The sequence below is a fragment of the Camelus bactrianus genome, chromosome 7 (genome assembly GCF_048773025.1).
Source record: "Camelus bactrianus isolate YW-2024 breed Bactrian camel chromosome 7, ASM4877302v1, whole genome shotgun sequence".
Taxonomy (NCBI): domain Eukaryota; kingdom Metazoa; phylum Chordata; class Mammalia; order Artiodactyla; family Camelidae; genus Camelus; species Camelus bactrianus.
The window spans coordinates 16,507,751-16,526,593 of record NC_133545.1 but is presented as its reverse complement, the minus strand read 5'-3'; the positions used below and the strand labels follow the sequence as shown (position 1 = coordinate 16,526,593).

Here is an 18,843-nt window from a genome sequence, read left to right as displayed (position 1 = left end):
CTTCCCTACGCTTTAGGAGCTAATGCCAAATTGTTTTCCAAACTGACTGTACCAATTCCCAGAAGCATATGAATTCCAGTTACTCCTCATTTTCATCAATTTGAAATTGTCAGAAATTTTAGCCAATTTCATACCTTGTGCTCAGATCTTGGATTCTAAACACTACTAATAAAAGGAACCAGAGTTCCTTGGAGAAATAGGTGATTCCAGGGCCAAGGAAGGTAATACATGCAAGATAAGCCTAGAACATCTTTTGCCAGAAAGTAAGAACATGCCCCTAAAACAAAACACAGAGGCCAACCCAAAGTAGTTCCTAAGTGCCAGAGCTGGAACAATTTGAGCAGCAAAATAAATAATTACAGTGTTAGATTTTAATCCATAAATATAATAAATATCTATGCGCCCATACTGATAAAAATAAACAATTAAATCAATAAATGGTAGAGATGGGACACTTCTTCCTTATGGTAGAATCTGAATTAATAAATGTAAAAGGAAAGATACAAATATAAAATCACCATGAAATACCACAATAATAATAGTTGCAGAAAAGTTCCATTAATAGATGATAAAATTAGTGGGTAAAAGTTTGAGGAGAGATAAAGTTTGCATGATTTCAAAAGATCTCCCCCACCATACTTATTAATTACAAAGGGAAAGACGTAATTTTACAGTGGAGAAACTTGGCAGAAATTGCCTTAACCAAGTGATCAAGGTTAACACTGTCAATAGTAAGACACATCAACATCATGAGCCCTGTGATATGATGCAGCGAGGAGAACATGACATTTCATGGTATTCTCACCTAACACTCAGAACCTCAGTTCAATCATGAAAAAACATCAGGCCAACTCACATTGAGAGACTAAATAATCTATACTCTTCAAGAATATCAAGGTCACGAAGGACAAGGAAAGGCTAAGGGGCCACCACAGACCACAGGGCACCAAGGACAACCAACAACTAAATAAAGTGTGAGATCCTAGATAAGATCCTGGGATAGAAAAGGATGTTAGTGGAAGATTAGTGGCAAAATTTTAATGAGGTCTTCAGTTTAGCTAGCAGTGAGACAGGAGGGAAGGGGGCAGGGCACAACCATTAAAAGAATGACACAGCCATTGAGGATGGCAATAAACTGGTTAGAACCAACTCAGCCCAAAGATAGTGGAGGGTTTGACTTCCAGTGGATCTTGAGCCTCATTATATGCGCACTGTAATGTATTAGCATGCTAAATGACACACCTACAATCCCTACTTCTTCCCCAAAACAGTTGGAATAATCCTCCCACTTGTTAGCACATGAAATTATCAGGCTCATAAAAACTAACCACCCCCACACCTCGCGGCTGCTTTCCCTTCTGAGTGAGAGGGCTCACTGTCTATGGAGTGTGTATTTCCCTGAATAAATCTACGTTCCCTTAACTGGGGCTCATTCTTGAATTCTTTCCTGTGTGAGACAAGAATGTACTCTCCGGTGACAGTGGTACTGTACCAATGTTAATCTCTTGGTTCTGACTATTGTAGTATGCTTCTGTCAGATGTTAACATTAGGGGAAGCTGAGGGAAGGATATGTGAAATTCTGCACTATTCTGGCAACTTTCCTATTCGTCTAAATTTAGTTCAACATAAAGTTTTCAAAACAGTTTTTCACCAATCCAAAGTTGTAGAATTGGTAACTAAGTATGGAAAGAAATAGATAGGTGTCATAAGCGTAGAAAGCAGAATACAGCTGTATGCTATAAAGTTGTTGGATAATGTGGTTCAAGTATGAGGCAACAGCAAGCTTCAGATTACCATCCCTAGACCTAGACAGACCATCCACCCAGACAGGCAGTGCGAGACCCAGAGGTCTAACACGCCCGCAGGGCAGTGGCTTTACAGATAAGATCACTCACGAATTTTCTCTCTGAAACAAGACAATTCCAAAGGAGGGTGAGGCTAGATGCACTCAAAGCTTACTCCTGTACTCACTAATTAGATAAACTCTTCCCATTCCCCTGAAGATAAGTGAAAAGGTTAAAAAGATGCCAGCTGTGTTACACCAACACATTTCCTTCCACATGGAAAGGAGTATCAAGCACTGGGCATAATAAGTGTTTCCTGCAGTCCTCACCTATAAAACTTTATTGGCCGGTGTTTGTTTCTTTTTGGCAGGGGAAGATTTTATACTACAGATCCCATTCCTTTACTGATTATACAGTTCAGATCCTCTGTTTCTTCCTGAGTCAATTTTAGTAAGTTACATAGTTTTCATTTACTTTTTCACTTCACCTATATTTTCTTCAAATGTACTGTCATAGAAAACCACCTCCACTGTCCCCTCTCTGGAAGCAAGGGTGGTCTTCTGGGCCCTGGGGCATCTTCTTCTCTTTTGCCACCTACAACGATGGCTATTCAAGCTGTGTCAAGCTGTGGCTTGACCTCATAGACAGGAAGAAAGCCTCTAGTGAGGGAGAAGATTGGAGAAGTGGGAGCTTCCAGCACCTGGGGACTCTCCTTAAACCCTCCTGAACCAGATTCTCGTGAACACACACGGGTAGAGACTGAAGAGCACCACCTCAGCTCCCACTTCTAGAGAGGAAAGAGGAAGAGAAAGGGGAATGGGGGGAGGCGATGCTGCAGCAGCAGCTATCTAGGCGTTCAAAAGAAAGGTCCGAGAAAAACAAGAAAAAAATTTCCAAGAGAAAACTCAAAGGACAATGACTCTCACTTCTAAAATGCTAGTGATGGAGATGCAAATGGAAAGCCAAGAGAGCCAAGGAAAAAAGAAGAAGAAGAAATGTGACTAAAGGAATAAAAGAAAACAATCTAAGGAGAATAGGAAAGGGGACAGCTCTAAAAATTCCCAATGAGAGTCTCTGAAAGGTCCCTTTCAAAGCCTGAAAACCTTCAGGTTTACCTTAGAACCATGGCCATGTTCTGTTACCTGGCAAAGTTGCAGATGTGGCTAAATATAGAAACACTGGGAAACCTGTCCCACAAAGATGGAGAAAGAAATGTATCATTTAAATGGTCAGGTTATATAATGAGTTGTATGGTCAAATCAAGGCCATGTGATGGTGAAAAGAGAACCAGATACACAGAACTGAAGCAAAGAGAGCCTTGTATCCTTTAAAAAAGAAGACAGGAAAGAGAAAGAACAAAATTCTGACTAAAGGGAAGGATGACAAATAAAGACTTTACAGTTGTTCAGTAGATATTTTAACAACAATAAAAAATGAGAAAGACGCACGTGTGCAGACACACACATACACACAATATGAAAAAGCCTTACAGTGCTACTGCGTTTTTATTTAATTCTGTCAGTCTTTCTAGAAAAAGTTACTAATTGACATAACTTTAGCAGGTTCCTTGGATCATTTTAGATGGACTGACCATAATAACTTTGTTTCAAAACTGAAATCAGGAATAAAAGCCTAATTGTATTATGGAAGGTGACATAAAGTGTCCCCAAGAAACTTAGATCTCATGCCATGGGACGGTGCTATCAGTTCCACATAATGCCCCCACTTCCACTCCCTGATGAACTTGTGAAAAATGATCACTCTTTTACTGAATGTTATGAATGAAGTGATATAAAAAATATAGGAGATCACTATTAACAAAAAAGGTTTTGCTGAATAAAGAAAATCTAATATTTAAAAGTTGATACACATAATCCAATGTGTAGTCCATCTTAGAAATTATTATATTTTGATTCTAGACCCTACTCCAACACAACTCATCTCAAAAAAAAAAAAAAAAAAAAAACAAATGAAAAAGTAAACTAACCCAAAGACTTGACTACATGAAAAGTTCTAAAGTAAATATGGCAGAATGTTAAGATGTGTTAAAACTGGGTGTTGGCTGCCCAGTGTTCATATATTATTCTTTAATTTCTGTACATTTGAAATATTACATAATTTAAAAATCCTGAAAAATGAACAAAAGAATGATTAAGGGTTAGTTAAGTGAAGAAAGTAATACACACCATGCAGGCGGAAAGAACAGCATGTGCAAAGGCACAGAGAAATACCACTGGAAGTGTAGGTAACATTGTGCTCAGCTAGCAAAGGAAGAAGAGAAATAGAGAGTAACTGTTCGGGTGGGTGGGTGGGGTGAACATCAGAGTCAAGTTCTACTGAAAGGAAGTCAGAAGAAGCTACAGCTGCTCCCAAACCCTTTGAAAGACACAGCAAAGAGAGGTGTCTGGTGATCAGCACAAACACTCATTAAGCACCCCAGGGAGAGTAACTATTTCACACTGAGTGTGATAATGTAGCAGGCACTTTACATACACCATCCCATTTAATCTTCCCAACAACCCTGATAACCATATCATTATTCCTATTTTACACGAGGTTAACTAACTTGATCAAGACCACACAGCTAGTATACTGCAGAGCCAGGAATTTGTCCACATGTGTCTGTTTCTAAAGTCAATGTTCTTGCAAAAAAAAAAAAAAGTTTTCTTGAAGTAGAGTTTATATACCACAAAATTCATCCATTTTTAGCATAGACTCCAAATGAGTTTTAGCAAGTTTAATACAATTGTGCAGCTATTACCACAATCCAGTTTTGGATTTTGACTGGAATTCTACTCATTTCTTAACACTGCCCAGACTTCACCTCTTCCATTATATATATAAATGTCTTGCATCCCTGCCAAATTCTTCTCACCCTCAGCCCCTCCCCTACACACGCTTAAAAACTCCCCCTCCCCCCATCCACTAAAACACCCTGTGAATACTCAATCCTTGCACTTGCAGTCATATTTACTGGACTGTAATTAATAGTCCGTGAGTTGGTCTCTCTCTTACTGGGCCATGCTCTTGCTCCTGGTACGCTTTATGGTAGGCACTAAAGATACTGTTAATTCTTTCTTCAAAACTTCAAAATGGAAGTTTAAGAACTTCTTAATACAAGTGCTTAATCATTTAGTAGACGTTCAGTGGATAACTGGCTACTTTCTGGTTTGATTTGCTGCTTGAAACCAGATCCTGTGCATTTCTGAAGGTTTGACTCATTTTCTCATTCTTCCTTTTCCTTTGTGTGTGTCTGCTCTTCTTTCTCCCCCATTTTTAGAGAAGGTAGAGATGCAACAAAGCATAATGAAATATGTATGGAATACATACATATATTTGCTAAAGTTACCCTTTCTGGTTAAAAAAATTTTAACTAATATTTTGTTAAAAGTTGGTCTGTTATTAATATTTTGCCTGATATAGCTGGGTTTGGATCTGAGAACACAGGTTCTTTCCTACTGGCCCTAGAAATAATTTTCACCAGTAGGGAAGTTTTAGCAAGCTATAGATGCCTGGCCTTTACATACTTCCTTAAAGTTTCAAAGGTGAAGAAATGTAGGTCACCTGGCATTGCATTCAGCTGTCATTGAATGAACATGGATCACAACCACCTGAATTTCAGCATGTCACCTCACCAAGAATCATCAAGCTTTGGAGCTTTTGCCATCACTCATCTTCTAAGTCATTACTATGAGGTATAAAATAGCCTTTCTTGTTAATTTTTACATCCTGTGGCTGCCAACACGTGATTTACCTATTCCTCTTATCTGACACCTCCCAGAGAGATGATAGCAAAGATAAGTTAGGCTCCTTAACTGGCACAGGGAGACCAAAACTCAGGTGCTGGTACTCACTGATGGTTATAGATCAGTAACAAATGATATATTCTCATTATTCTTTACTTGAAAACTCACTGGTAAATGAAGGCAGTCAAACTATTTTCTCTATTTAATAAGGATTCTGTGAGGATTTAAATGGGGAATATAAAGAACTTCGTCTCACTCATGTTGGAGTCACAGATTGAAGGTAAAGTAGCTTCTGTCATTTAGGTACAAAATAGTACCCAGAAGTAGCTAGAAATGATAGCTTTCAAAGCTACTAGAGAGCATTGTGGTAAAAAATCCTGGGACCTCAGGTAGCCTCCAAAATGTTTATAGCACAAGGAAAGGATATTTTACATAATGGCTTAGTTTAGGAGCTAAAAATGATTTCATCTCTAAATAGATTGTCTTTTGTTTGCTGTTGTGATTTTTTAAATACTACTTTAGATTTCTTTAATTTTTCCCCCTTGTGTATTTTTTTAAACCCCTTAGGCTTCATGTTAACTCACTAGCATCTGTGGCCTGGCACTTGTTTTGACTAAGTAATCGTATGTCTTTTCCTACATAGTGCAGGCCCTGAAGCCTTATCTGTTAGGACCAGCCTTTCGCTGCCCTAGGAGGGCCTCCCAGTTGCTTGTTGTATCTGTTTTTCTCCACAAGAAAACAAGAGAAAATTAGCAAGGTTGATTTCACTTTACACATAAAAAATTATATTGGGCCCTTAATCTATTGTTGAGACTTTTTAAAGTTAAAATGTATTGAGCTCTTTCCATGAGTTAACTTATTTCAATGACACAACTTTATGAGGTAGGCACCCTTACTATGGACCATTATACAACAGGAGAAAGAAGGTAAGGGTGTTAAAAAAAACCTTGCCCAAGATCATGCGGTTAGCACGGAGTAGAGCCAGGACTGGAGCCCAGGCAGACGGGTCCCGAGGCCCACACTCTCACCCCCTGCACTACCTCCAAATCACGTGTTCCGCCTGCTGGATAACTACGAGTCCCCCAGGAACACACTTCCATTAGAGATTCAGCCTGGGAATTAGGAAAATTGAATCCCTGTACTGTACTTTAACTGCTTGGGAGGGAAGAACATTCGAGGTAGAGAAAATGCTTGTGCGAAGGCCTAACAGCCATCGGGAAGTGGAAAGCAGGCGGCTGTTAGGGGCAGTGGGAAGGCACTGCAGCGCTGCAAGCTGGGGGAAGGAGGGGATTAGCTGTACCATGATCACAAAGATACTATACCGATATCACGTTGGCTGCCTAAAAGAGAGCAAAAGTGGATTCAGGAAGATTTGTTAGGAGGCTACTGAGAAAATCCAGGTAAGAGGTGGGTAGCTTGGGCTAGGGTGTGGGTATACTGTGTGTGTATGTGGTGGGGGGGAGGAAAGGGGGGATGGAGGCTGGAAAAAAGGTATCTTCTTGATTGAAACTGAGTCTGACTAGATTATGTATAGAGGCTTTAACAAAACATTCCAGAAACTTACTTACAAGTAAGTGTTACTGCCTTCCAAGTGTCATACTGGGAAGTTACACCCCCATTTTAATGATGTTTCATGGCCCTAAATAATTCTGGAAAGCCTTTTTTAGAGCTTCCTTCAGAATAGTTTACAACCGAACCAGAAAAATGGGCTTATTGCTCTCTCTATAGGCATACTTCCTAAATCCCAAAAGCTAAGGAACTATCTGTAATGTTAAGTTGTTGTAGGGTTTATACTAACTTCCTTTTATGAGTTTGACCTTCCAACGTATACAGTGAGATCACTTCTGTAAGAAAACAAGCAAGTATGTGGGGAGGAAGAAAGCTAAGTCATCGGATTCTTCATCAAGGAATGAGGACATATTCTTTTGACAAAGAACAAGCCAACTCGGGAAATCCAGAGGCAGAAGAAATTCTTGGACAGTCAGGAGAGATTTTTTTTTTTTTAACAGACAGCCAATAAATCTTAGGGGACACAACAAATTTCTCACAGAAAAAAAAAAAAGGAATGAAGTTATATCCACCAGTTTTTAAGAGCAGTGGTAAGCATGGTGGGGAGAGGTCAGGATTCTCTCTCTGAGCCCTACTTTTCTCATCTGTAAAATGGAGACACATACACCAGGAGTTTCGTGGGGTTTTATTAATGGAGCTCTGACTTTCAGCACCTGCTCCAATTTCTCTTGCCTCACACCTTTTCTTCGGGTTAAAGAACAGGAAACTCTAGAGGGAGCAAGGGTGAAGGGGCAACCCTCCAGGAGCTTTCAGGCTTCCCTGACTTCAGCTTTCTTAGCTCTGCAGTGCCAAGGCACAGAGAAGAGAATGCCCGGCTGCTTTCTCAGCCTCTCTGAGGAGGGCTGGGTCCAGTAGTCGGGCCTTTGGTTCAACAGACATTCCCAGAGCATCCTGTCATTTAAGGAAAGCAGCAGCCCATTTAAGTCCCTGAATCTTCTCGAGAAATGGAAGCAAACTCAACGCCTCAGAGCTGGAGACTGGTTCAACTGTGAGACATAATACCTAAAGGCACAGTCACATAATGGAACTGTAATTGAAGAACAACATTAAATGACATGTTCATAATAAATGGGGAGATGTTCACAATAAATTAAGTAAACACTGCCATGAAACAGTGTATATGCTATGGGTTCCTGTCTTTTTTAAATAATTGATTTATAGGGAAGAAAATAGAAGGAAATAAAAATTGTTAACAATAAATTCTGAGTGGTAGGATTACGGATGTTTTAAATTTTTTTTCTAAGCCTCATACACTAAACAATATTTTTAATATAAACTATAATATGTAAATACGATATAGCATTTGAAAAACAACTCTACGGGTAAAAATTCTGACTGCTTTCTTCACTACCACAGGAAAACAAGCATTTAAAAAAAGGTAGTTTTTTTCCTGAGCAGCTGGATAAAGAATTTGTAAAAGGAAAAAGTGCCTCTTTTGACTTTCTGCAAGTTTCCTCCTCTTTTCCTTCGTCCTACACTTTAAAGGGTTTTTTTTTAATCCTCCCTCCCCAGAATTGAAAGTGGAAAAAATCAACCTGGTTCAGTGTTGCCACGTACAGGAGGGAAATTTCATATAGTTCAGGCTTCCCAATACTAGAGGCTCAGGGCCCTAGAGTGGGTCTGTACCCTCTTCAGCATTCACATCCTGACAGTCACCTCTGTGAGTGGCAGCAAGATAACTAAGGAAATTCCTGTCCTATACTCTCTTCAGGAGGCCAGGTCTCCACCTGAGCAGAGAGCAGGAAAGGTGAGGAAAGTACAAGGCCCAGACTTTCTTGACGTTCTCAAAACAAGAGTACCTGTAAGTAGTTAAAACACTTGACATCTATTAGTACTGCAGTTGTTAAGAATAACTACCACTTCCTGAACACATTCCATGTGTCAGGTACATACTTCATCATCTCATTTAATATTCACAATGGCCACTTAGCGATTATCCCTGTTTCACAGATAAAGATGCAAGCTGAGGTCAAACGACATGTCGAAGTTCCCAGTGCAAGAAAGGGGCAGATGCAAGGCACTTCAGAGATTGCAAAACTATTTCATAATGGCATCCGTCTTTCTTTGCACTTCTCTGAGATAAGCATTCTATGCTTTAACTTGTGAAATGAAGGGACAGATGGCTTTAAAGTCCCTTCTGAGGTTCTGATCCCTAACAGCATTTCTGGTTTTTGGTTTTAGGGTAGAAGGGTTGTATACTTAACAGGTCAATGGTGGAAGCCAAATATGGGCCTACTACACTAGATTATGGGCAGCAGATTTTTAACCAGGCCCTGAAGAAGGTAGGGTGTGGTGGCAGACTAGATACTAGCAGCAAACAACCACATCATGATGTTAAGACTGTTAAGACAAGTAGACAGTCCTGCACGTGAGATATGGGACAATCTAATTATGGAGTTTGCTGGAGAGAAGGAGGGAGCCAAGACATAATAGCCTAGGTCCATAGATGATGTTTTGATGCTTGATGGGCCATCTCAACCCTACTTGCAAAGGCTAGGGACTCTGTGTAAACAGCTGTGAAATTACTTTGGCCCAGTATATATGCTATCATAAAATTGTATTTTATTCAAGTCTTGAATAAGACAATCTGCTACTAATCCTTAAAGTATTATTGTTAACAAATGTGTTAATACTGACTTTTTTATATACTCACATAACAGAAAGACAACATGGCTGTAACATTCTCTGGCATTTTCACTTCTTATTTGGATGAAAGTGGGACTACGCCAAAAGTTGTCTGAAGTAGTGAACTAAGACACTGAGTTATTTTCATACTATTCATACTGTTTGCTGTATCAGAATTAAATTCTCATTATTGGTCTTAATGGAAGTAACATTTCAAATTAGTCATCTTGATTTTTTCTTTAATCTTGCTTTTTTGGGGGGTGGGGGCTGGTGGGGAGGAGGCAGCAGAAAGGGAAGCCTTTTCCCAGAGTTATGCATTAGCAACCTTGATGCTTGTCCAGGCTCTGCCCTCAACCAGCTAAGTAATTCTTTATAAATCTCTTAAATTTCAGATTCTTCACCTGTACAGTAAGATTCTAAAAGGTAGGTGATGCTTGGTGTTGTTAATGTTCTATGTGACAAGCTAGTGCTCCATGGGTATCCATAACTACAGTAAAACTAAATCCAATGAGCCCTTAAGTCCAGAGTAAGTATCCCTAAATGTCAAATGCTCTAAGACTCTGACCCTTGTGAATGACAATCTTTATCCTCCAGAGTATGGATGGTGAGCACTCTAAGCAGGGAGCTTTGATGTCATACTGTAGTAGAAAAGCTTTCCCCTCACTCTGTCCTCATCTGGTACAGAGAAAAGGACGTAGATAAATGTATATGATTTGGAAGCTCCCTCCTCCAGTTACTGATCTAAACTCTAGTTAATCATGTACAAGCTGGATTCAACAATCACTAGATGGGGCCTATCAACCTGCTGGAATCTGTCAGGCCTTGGATTTGTGATCTCCCAGAATGAAGGGTCTGCTCTTTGAGATCCTAGGAGGAATTGTTACACTCTAAGAAGGATAAATGAGATATAGAACTAACTGCAGATGCTTAGGTCTTAACATATTCAATGCATAGTGTGTCACAGAATTAAAAATGTGGAAATTATCTTTTCAAACTTTACGTTTATTCTGAGGACCTGCTTGGCGGTCACATACTAACTGGAATTATTATGAGGATGAAATAGGAAAACTTTGAAAGAGGACACTAAACACTATGTAGGACAGCTTCTTGAAATCAAGAAGGGGAATTTCCCATGTGGTCAGGCAAACATACCATTCCTTATCGTCTTTCTCGCCCACCCCAAAGTTCTGACACTAATGCTTCAAAGCCTTGTGTGGTAGTTCAAGCCTACACAGAAGCTTATTGGGTCCCGTGCCAAGAAGCTTCGGGTATTTTCAGAGGTTTCTCTCGCTCAGTAATTGCGGCTTCCAAATTTATAACTCATTTCATTCCATCCTCCCTTCATCTGTCCTATAAGCTTCAGGTGCATTCCGCGCAGCTCTCTTCTTCCCCTAACTAAAACAGTGTCAGGGAATTGCCTAAGGGGAATCCCTATAAAAGTACTGAGAGAGGGGGCGAGTTGCTGCCCATAAATAGGGCACTTTAAAGGCTTTCGCTTTAATCACCGTTTAAGACTTAAAACCGCGAGGAAAGCGGGAGCCTTCCTCTGAGAGGAGTGCCCACCTTCAACCCCAAGTTGCAGCTTCCCAAGAGTAAAGGAAGGCGTCACCTCATCACTTCCAAGATTCCGCCGACACTTCTCTACATTGGCAGGTATTTCCTTGACGACGCAAGAAGCTTTCCAGCACCTCAACCACCTCAGAGCTCCTAAGGTTTTCCTATCGCCCGGGCGACGCTCCCAGCTTTGTTTCCCTACTTCCCTCAGGCCCAAGCCCGCCCACAAGCGTCAAAGCTAGTTCCTCACTGGTCCGAAAGTGTGCTCATTTCCCCAGCGAGCCAATCAGAGCCTCACTTTCTACTCCGGGGTTTGGAAAACGGAAAAGACCTCGACCTGTTCCTGGGACTAGGGCGGGGCCGTGAATGAATGACAGCTCGACCATTCAATAGTCAGAGCCGTAGGTCCTGCCCCTTCTGGCTCCCGGGCTAGAAAAGAGAGTCGATGCCGGCAGCAGTTATGAGTCCTGGGAGGCACTGGCTGCTTAGAGGTTCTGAGGAGAGGCGGCTGCTGGTGGCCTTTTTGCAGGTGAGTGGTTTTGTTTTGGAATATTACTGTTGCGAAGGTTTCCGTCTCTCAGTGATGGGTGGCTTATTTTGGAGTGCGGGAGGGCGGGTTCCTTCACTCCCCCGTTTCAATCTTCGGTGGGAGTCGGGCACTAGCGCGTCAGACCCTCACTTATTTCCCAGGCCCCTCTCATCTGTCCCTGTCTCAGAAGAAGCCTCTCTGGGGGGTGACATGCCTGTCAGCTGAAAGAGGGGTTCCGCCTTGGTAGTGGTGTCTTTGACGGCAAGAATAAATAGGAATTGAAGGGAGCGTTGTATTCAACTCCTCTGGACGCCTGAGGCGTGGGGTGACAGAGCCCCTTCAATAGTAGGGCTCCTGGAAGGAAGCTCGGTGTGTTTTCAGGGCCATGCCACTCTATCTAGGGTGATGGCAGACCTGGCCCTAAAAGTCTCAGTAGGTAGGAAAAAACTTGAACTTCATGAAAACAGAAAGGTGAATATATGCAACGGTTTCATGTAGGGCTCAAACAAGGAGCTTAATCACAGGTTCTTAGAACCACTACAAATGAAAAAGTAAGTCTATTTCTTCTCCTTTCAAAGGAATGGGGGCTGTGGTACTAGGGAAGGACAATAGAAATGCATAACAGAAGTAAAGTTCACAGTTTAGTTTTGAAGAATAATTGGTTGTTAGCTAACTTACTGTAACTCTCATTCCCCTACCTCCTCCCTTCCAAATTATGGAGGGTTTATAGCTTGTGCGTGGGACCAGAATGTTAACTGACTGAATGCACACTTTTAGGGAAAAAAAAAATCAAATGCTATCTTTCACCAGCAGCTACTAAGGTTTTCTATAATGAAAGCAGAACACGTGTCTCCCCTGAGTCCAGGGGACTAGGTTTTATCCAATTTTGTATTCCTGTAGCACCTCACACATCATAGATGCCACTCAGTTGTGGTGGACCTTAGAGAAGCATAATTCAAACAAATGGTGTTGTGGAAGGAACTCTGCGTTGGAAGTCAAGACACCTAGATTTTAGTCATGAAGCTATTTGTGTGATCTTAAACCATTTTAATTCTCTGACTCCTAATGTTTGCATCTTTAGAAAGCAGATGTTGGACTACATTATTTCCAAGATCCATGCCTGTGTTCAATGTCTGTTTTAAAATAAAGATCCTTTAGACACTTGCCACCACAAGTACATCAGCAAAATCTTATTGCAGTAAATTCCTAACCAATCTGTTAGTAAATAAAAGTTCCCAGGTACAAGGGTAGTACCTGTCCTTTTGCGTCCATATTTAAACCAAACCAAATGGATCATTGTAGAAAATTTAGCTAGTGTCCAGAATGACCGTTGTACAGAAGTGTAACGTGGCAGAAAAAGTCATCCTTTATGCTGTCACTCAGAGGCAGCCGCTGCTGGTGTTTGGGTAGATCTTTCAGTCTCTCTTCCTCTTTTTCCTTCTACAGTTGGTTGAGATGAAGTGGCACATTTCATTTTAAGTGATGACATTTAAATTCAGCCATGCCTTCTTCTTTGTGGGTCTGATGCCTGGAGAACAGAGGACACGCAAATGTCTGAGCCATGATAGGTCTTGAACATCCTTGAAATGAAATCGGGTGTGAAGGGATATTTATATGGGGCAATAGGACTAAGAGTATCACTTGATAACAAAACTCTCTCATTGAAATTTGGCCACAAATAGGGGAAAAAAACACACTTTATAAAGTGTGAAATAAATGTTAGCCACTTCACCGAAGCATTTGGATTGTAGAATATCGCTTAGTATTTGGAATGCTTCTAGGACTGTATCTTACCATCAACACCCTGCCATGAAACACACCCACAACATTTGATTACATTCCTCCTTCCTCCACCTAATTTAACCTTTTCTCTTTACCCACCCTCATTTTACTTTATTCCCAGCTTTTGCTTCTGCTTATATCATTAGCAGGGTAGGATCATTTTCAATGGCCTGAGGTCTGTGTCAGTCTTCATGTGTTAGTCAAAGTCTGCTCCCTTCAACTCAGAATACCTCTCACTCTTTGGTAGAGGGCTTCCCCATAATCTCATTTAGTCTTCCTGATAGCCCCTCGAGAACAGTAGTTGCATTATCATCATCTTTATGGATAAGGAACCTGAGGTCCAGCAGATAATTTAAATAACTTGGTCAAGATGACAGAGCTGGGACTAATGAATGGCTGGGTTTCTTGACTTCACACTTTTGAGTTTTGGTGGAAACAGTCTGTGTTGACAAAAGCTACTACTGTGGGGGAATGAGTAACCAGAGATAGGAAGGTAGGTGTCATGAGTGGGTGTTGTGCACATCAGTGATGCCATGCAGGCTGAAACAAGCCACATGCCCCAGGCACACACACACATCTCATTACACTTGTATATCTCTTCCCTGTGAATAGGGGTCTACCTGCTATGGTTTATTACCTTCGTAACAAATGGTCGGTCGCAGCTGTTAGTAGGTATAAAGTTGAAGAATGCAGGGTCTGGAAAACACCTGTACGTAATAGCATTTGCTTCTGGTAAAGAGATGTCCTTATAATGCAAATACAAATGGAAAAGTTACCATAAAGCTTTAGGAACAGTAATAGTTGATGGAATAGTAGGTAGTTTTAGGTACAGCCATGTTTGGACTTTTAATATTGAGCTGGATTTGGGGAAAGTCATATTTTAAGAATCTAAAGAACTGAGCTCCGGATTTCATTTCCCTTAAAAACTGTTCCTTTTTAATTTATCAGAAACATAGTTAACCTCTTTTTCTTATATCCTCAAATATAGCCAGCCTATCTTCTATAGAGTTACAGCCCCAACGCAGTGGATGTTAAGAGATGTTCAGAGCTATGCAGTGAAGATTTGGACCAGGGAAAAAGCCAAGTAGTCTGGGGTAGCATTTGAATGTTTAACATTTAAGAGTACACTTTGGATCAAAGCAACTCTGGCTCTCTATTCCTTATTTCCTATTACTTCAACATTCTATCATTGATCACATTTCTTACTCCATTTTTGGAAACAGAAAACAAACTAAATTTTTTGGCTGGTCTTTATCTTATCATTTTCCCCACTTGTTCATAGGTTGCCACACTAGAGTATTAGACATTATTACTTTTCAAACACCTGAGGAAAGAAGGAAGCAATGTCCCAGGAGTAGTAGCATGGAAGACAGGACAAGCCTCAGTTATGGTGGGCAAGGGAGACGTGTGAAATTATACGGTTTAATGAGGAGCAGCAGGAGTAAGAGGCAGCAGCAAGATTGTTAGCTACATTTGTTGAAACTACCTGGAAATTCTGGAAATATTGTAGAAGTAACCTCAGTAAATGTGATGGCCTGCATGTGTGCCAGTCTCCTTCCCACCTACCTACCCGCTCCATCCATCCCTACCTCGTCAAAAGGATGCTAATCTCAAAACATAACTCAATTTTATGATGGCATTTTTGGAAAGAATATTTTTTACCCATAGCCAATTTATATGGAAAAATATGTGTATATATATATACATCAAAAGGTGTTTGAAAATATGTCACCTGCAAATTGTGTTTTCTTTGAATCGCCTATTTGTTTCTTTTTTGCCAAGGCAGTTGCATAGCACCTATTCATGAGCAAGTGTATATTCACCTGAAGTGTGAAACACTGTGACAATTTATAAAGATGTCTAATAAAAGTAAAGCATGACAAAATGACATTATATTTTTGAAGTTGGTTAGCAAGGTAAATGATTTTTTCCTCATTGTTCTATCTTGAACCCATTATTTAATAATTCGATGACGCAAAATAAACTGCTCAGACTGATTTAAATGTGCTCAGTATTGTCTTCTGTGAGGTATAAAAACAGTTCTGAATGGGATTCCATTATTCAAGGTATATGCAGTTCTGGCCAAGAATAAAATCAGGTGATTTAATAATGTTGGGATTATCCCGTGACAGGATGCAAAATGCCAATGTGATTAGTAGATCTGAGTAGATTTTAGTAATCCTAGCTAGGCCAGGGATTGGCAAACTAAGGCCTTCTGGCTCACTACCTGTTTTTGTACAGCCTACAAGATGTGAATGGATTTTACATTTTTCAGTGGTTGAAATAAATCAAAGAATAACAATATTTCATATGCATGAAAATTATGTGAAATTCTAATTTCTTTGTCCATACATCAAGTTTCATTGGAACACAGCCTGATTTATTCATATATGCATTGTTTATGGCTGCTCTCAGCTACAGTGGCAGAATTGAGTGATTGTAACAGAAACCACACAGCTAGCAAAGCCTAAAACAAATTTATTAGTTGACCTTTCACAGAAAAAGTTGCCCACGTCTGAGCTAAGCTGGAGTGTCTTTCACATCCATCGCATTCATTCCATCTCAACAGCCATTATCCTGGTTCAGGTCTTCATTAGATGTTACCAGAATGGTGGCAAAATCCTCACATATATTCATATCCCTGGTTTTCCCATCTCTTACTCGTAAGTGCTTCATGATCCTCCTAAAATACACATTATTTAACCTTTAATGACGTCCCAATACTTTGATAGAAGAACCTACGTTCTTTGGCACAAGGCCCTTTTGGGGCCACTATTCAGTCTTATCTTTCCAGACTAGACTCCTCCTACTTCTTTGTTATACTCTATACTTAGTTTAGGGTGATCATATAATTTTCCAAATGGGAACTTCAAGTGTGAAAGAGTCCCTATAATAATTATGCTGGGGAAACTGGCCTAAAGCAAGACTGTTCTAGGCAAACCAGTTTGGATGGCTCACCTTTCTCCATAAGCACCTCATCCCTTGCCTCTACTCACTGTTTCTTAAGCTATAATTCCTTTTCTTTTTTCTGTAAATCTAAATCTTTAACATCTTTTCAAATCCAGCTTAAATAGTGCCATGTCCTTTGGAGCCATATTCAAGACAAATCTCCCCTTTGCCATCTCCCTCATAAATGAAGTGCTTTCTCATGGTGTGAATTACTTTCTGCTTTAATGACACATACATATCACCTTTCCCCCATTAGGCCCTTGGAGACATAACTCCTGTTGGATTCTATATTCCTCACAGGCCTAGCATTATGCTATGTTGAAATAGGGTTTGCAACACATGTTCGAAGAATGAGTTAATTGACCAGACTGGGCAGACTGAGTATTTGGGGCTGACACTGTATAAATCAAATATTTTAATGTGATTGATGTAGTGAGAAAAGTTGAGTTTCCAAGCACGGAGGACAGAGCTTTGGGTGCCAATGTGGCACTGTAGCAGAGTGGTTCAAGGCATATGTGTAGGCTTTGGGGTCCAGCCTGCCTGAGCTTGAACTCCAGCTCTGCCAGTGACAATCTGTGTCACCTTGGGCACGTTAACCTCTCCTAGGTTTCTGCATCTGTAAAACAGGATTAGTTGTAGTAACTTCTCCATAGAATGGGGGTTGAGGATTCAAATAGCCCCAAGCACATGGTGAGCACTCCATGAAAGTTATCTGCTATAGTGTCTTGCACTGTCTTCATCATCATAGTACTGTTGCCGGCGGGTGGAAAATACAGAGACTCAACAGCCTGGCATGACAATGGAAGAGCTGGGAAAAATGCAGCACGGAAATCTTAGAAGAATTTTTTTTCCCTTGATGAAAGTAGTCAGCTTCAGAGGGGCCAAAGCAGCGTGAGTCCTGAGTGAAGATGGTCTCTGCTTAGTATGAAATAACTAATCAGCAGTCTTTTTTGAGAGACCATTTCAGGAGAGTGGGCCAGGTGTAATTTAGGTGTCAGAGGACTAAAAAAAGTAACGAACAGAAGAAAGGGAAAACAGCAAAGAGGAAGAGGCAGAAAGATGCAATGCAGGGTCGTGTAAAAGATATGTTTGTTTAGTAACTTTTTTCTTTGAGCCACACCATACTTTAAAAAGGCAGGACCCCTGGGGTATGGTAATTCAGTGACCTCTGTGGCCCTTTGGGGGCATGAGTAAATCATTGACTAAAATTAGTGCTTAATTCAAGTGCCAGTAACCCTTGCCAAGGGATAAACGAGAACCCTTAAAACCAACTCCAGCGTGGTGAGCTTTACCAAAAACAACACCCAAAAAACCCAAAGCTTGATTTTTTTAAAAAAAGAACTGTTATAATTCTCGGTGTGATGGGGTGACTATTGCCCAACTTGATTTGTACTTTGAGGTTCTTCTCAAGAGCAGGCATAAGCTGAGATCCCCGTTATACTCACCTTGTTTGTGTGAGTTTCATGGAGTGGCCGCCCGGATCGGAATGGCGAGCGGTCACTGGAGATGCTCCTGTAAGTGAAGCCCAGTGAGCCTGGATCCTCAGACCCAGGCTCTCACATCTTCCGTAGTGAGGCTGAAAGAGCCCAGGTATCAGGGGCAGAGGACCTGGATCGCAGCTCCATTTCCACTCAGGGGCTGTGTTTTTGGACAAGTCAGTCGGAGTCTCTCTGTTCCCTGTGGAGATAATTGTGGCCATTCATGAACATCCTGAACTGTAACAGATACAACAGATACAAAACTATAATGGATGATTATCTTGGCTCTGACTTTGCCATCAGATACACTGGGATTCTTGAGTTAAAGCTTCCTGACTTCTCAGGTCTGCCAACTGACTGTTTTTGCTTTGGCAATTACCACCAAAACTGTCAAGCCTCAGCCGTATAAACACAATCTAATCATTTTTGCCAACTTTGATTCTGTCAACACACCTACTAAGTACCTAGTAAGTGTCAAGTGTCATGCTGGATTCTAGAGATGGGGCAGTGAGTCAGACCAGCCATGATGCAGCTGACAGCCTAACAGGGCACACGGATGTTGAGCTGGCCATCTGTCACGAGTGACCCATCACAACAACACCCAGTGTCGTGAAGCAGGGTGCTATGGGAGGCACCTGACCACTTCCCAGTGGGTGAGAAGGAAGGGCAGAGATGTCCACAGAGGTTCGCAAAGCATCGTCCTCAAACCAGCAACATCAGTATCACCTGGAAGCTTGTTAGAAATGCAGATTCTCAGGCCTGCCCCAGACCTCCTCATTCAGGCTCTGGAAGTGGGGCCCAGCAATCTGTTTTAACCAGTTCTCTT

General features: G+C 41.0%; 1 protein-coding gene across 1 annotated transcript in view; it reads left to right on the top strand.

Moving 5' to 3' along the window:
• The first annotated feature begins 11,649 nt into the window (after window positions 1–11,649).
• Window positions 11,650–18,843, top strand: part of BPGM (bisphosphoglycerate mutase) — a 28,959-nt gene continuing 21,765 nt past the window's right edge. The window contains exon 1 of the mRNA XM_010947515.3: window positions 11,650–11,808. The gene's annotated coding sequence lies outside the window, so the exon portion shown is untranslated. The remainder of the gene's footprint in view (window positions 11,809–18,843) is intronic.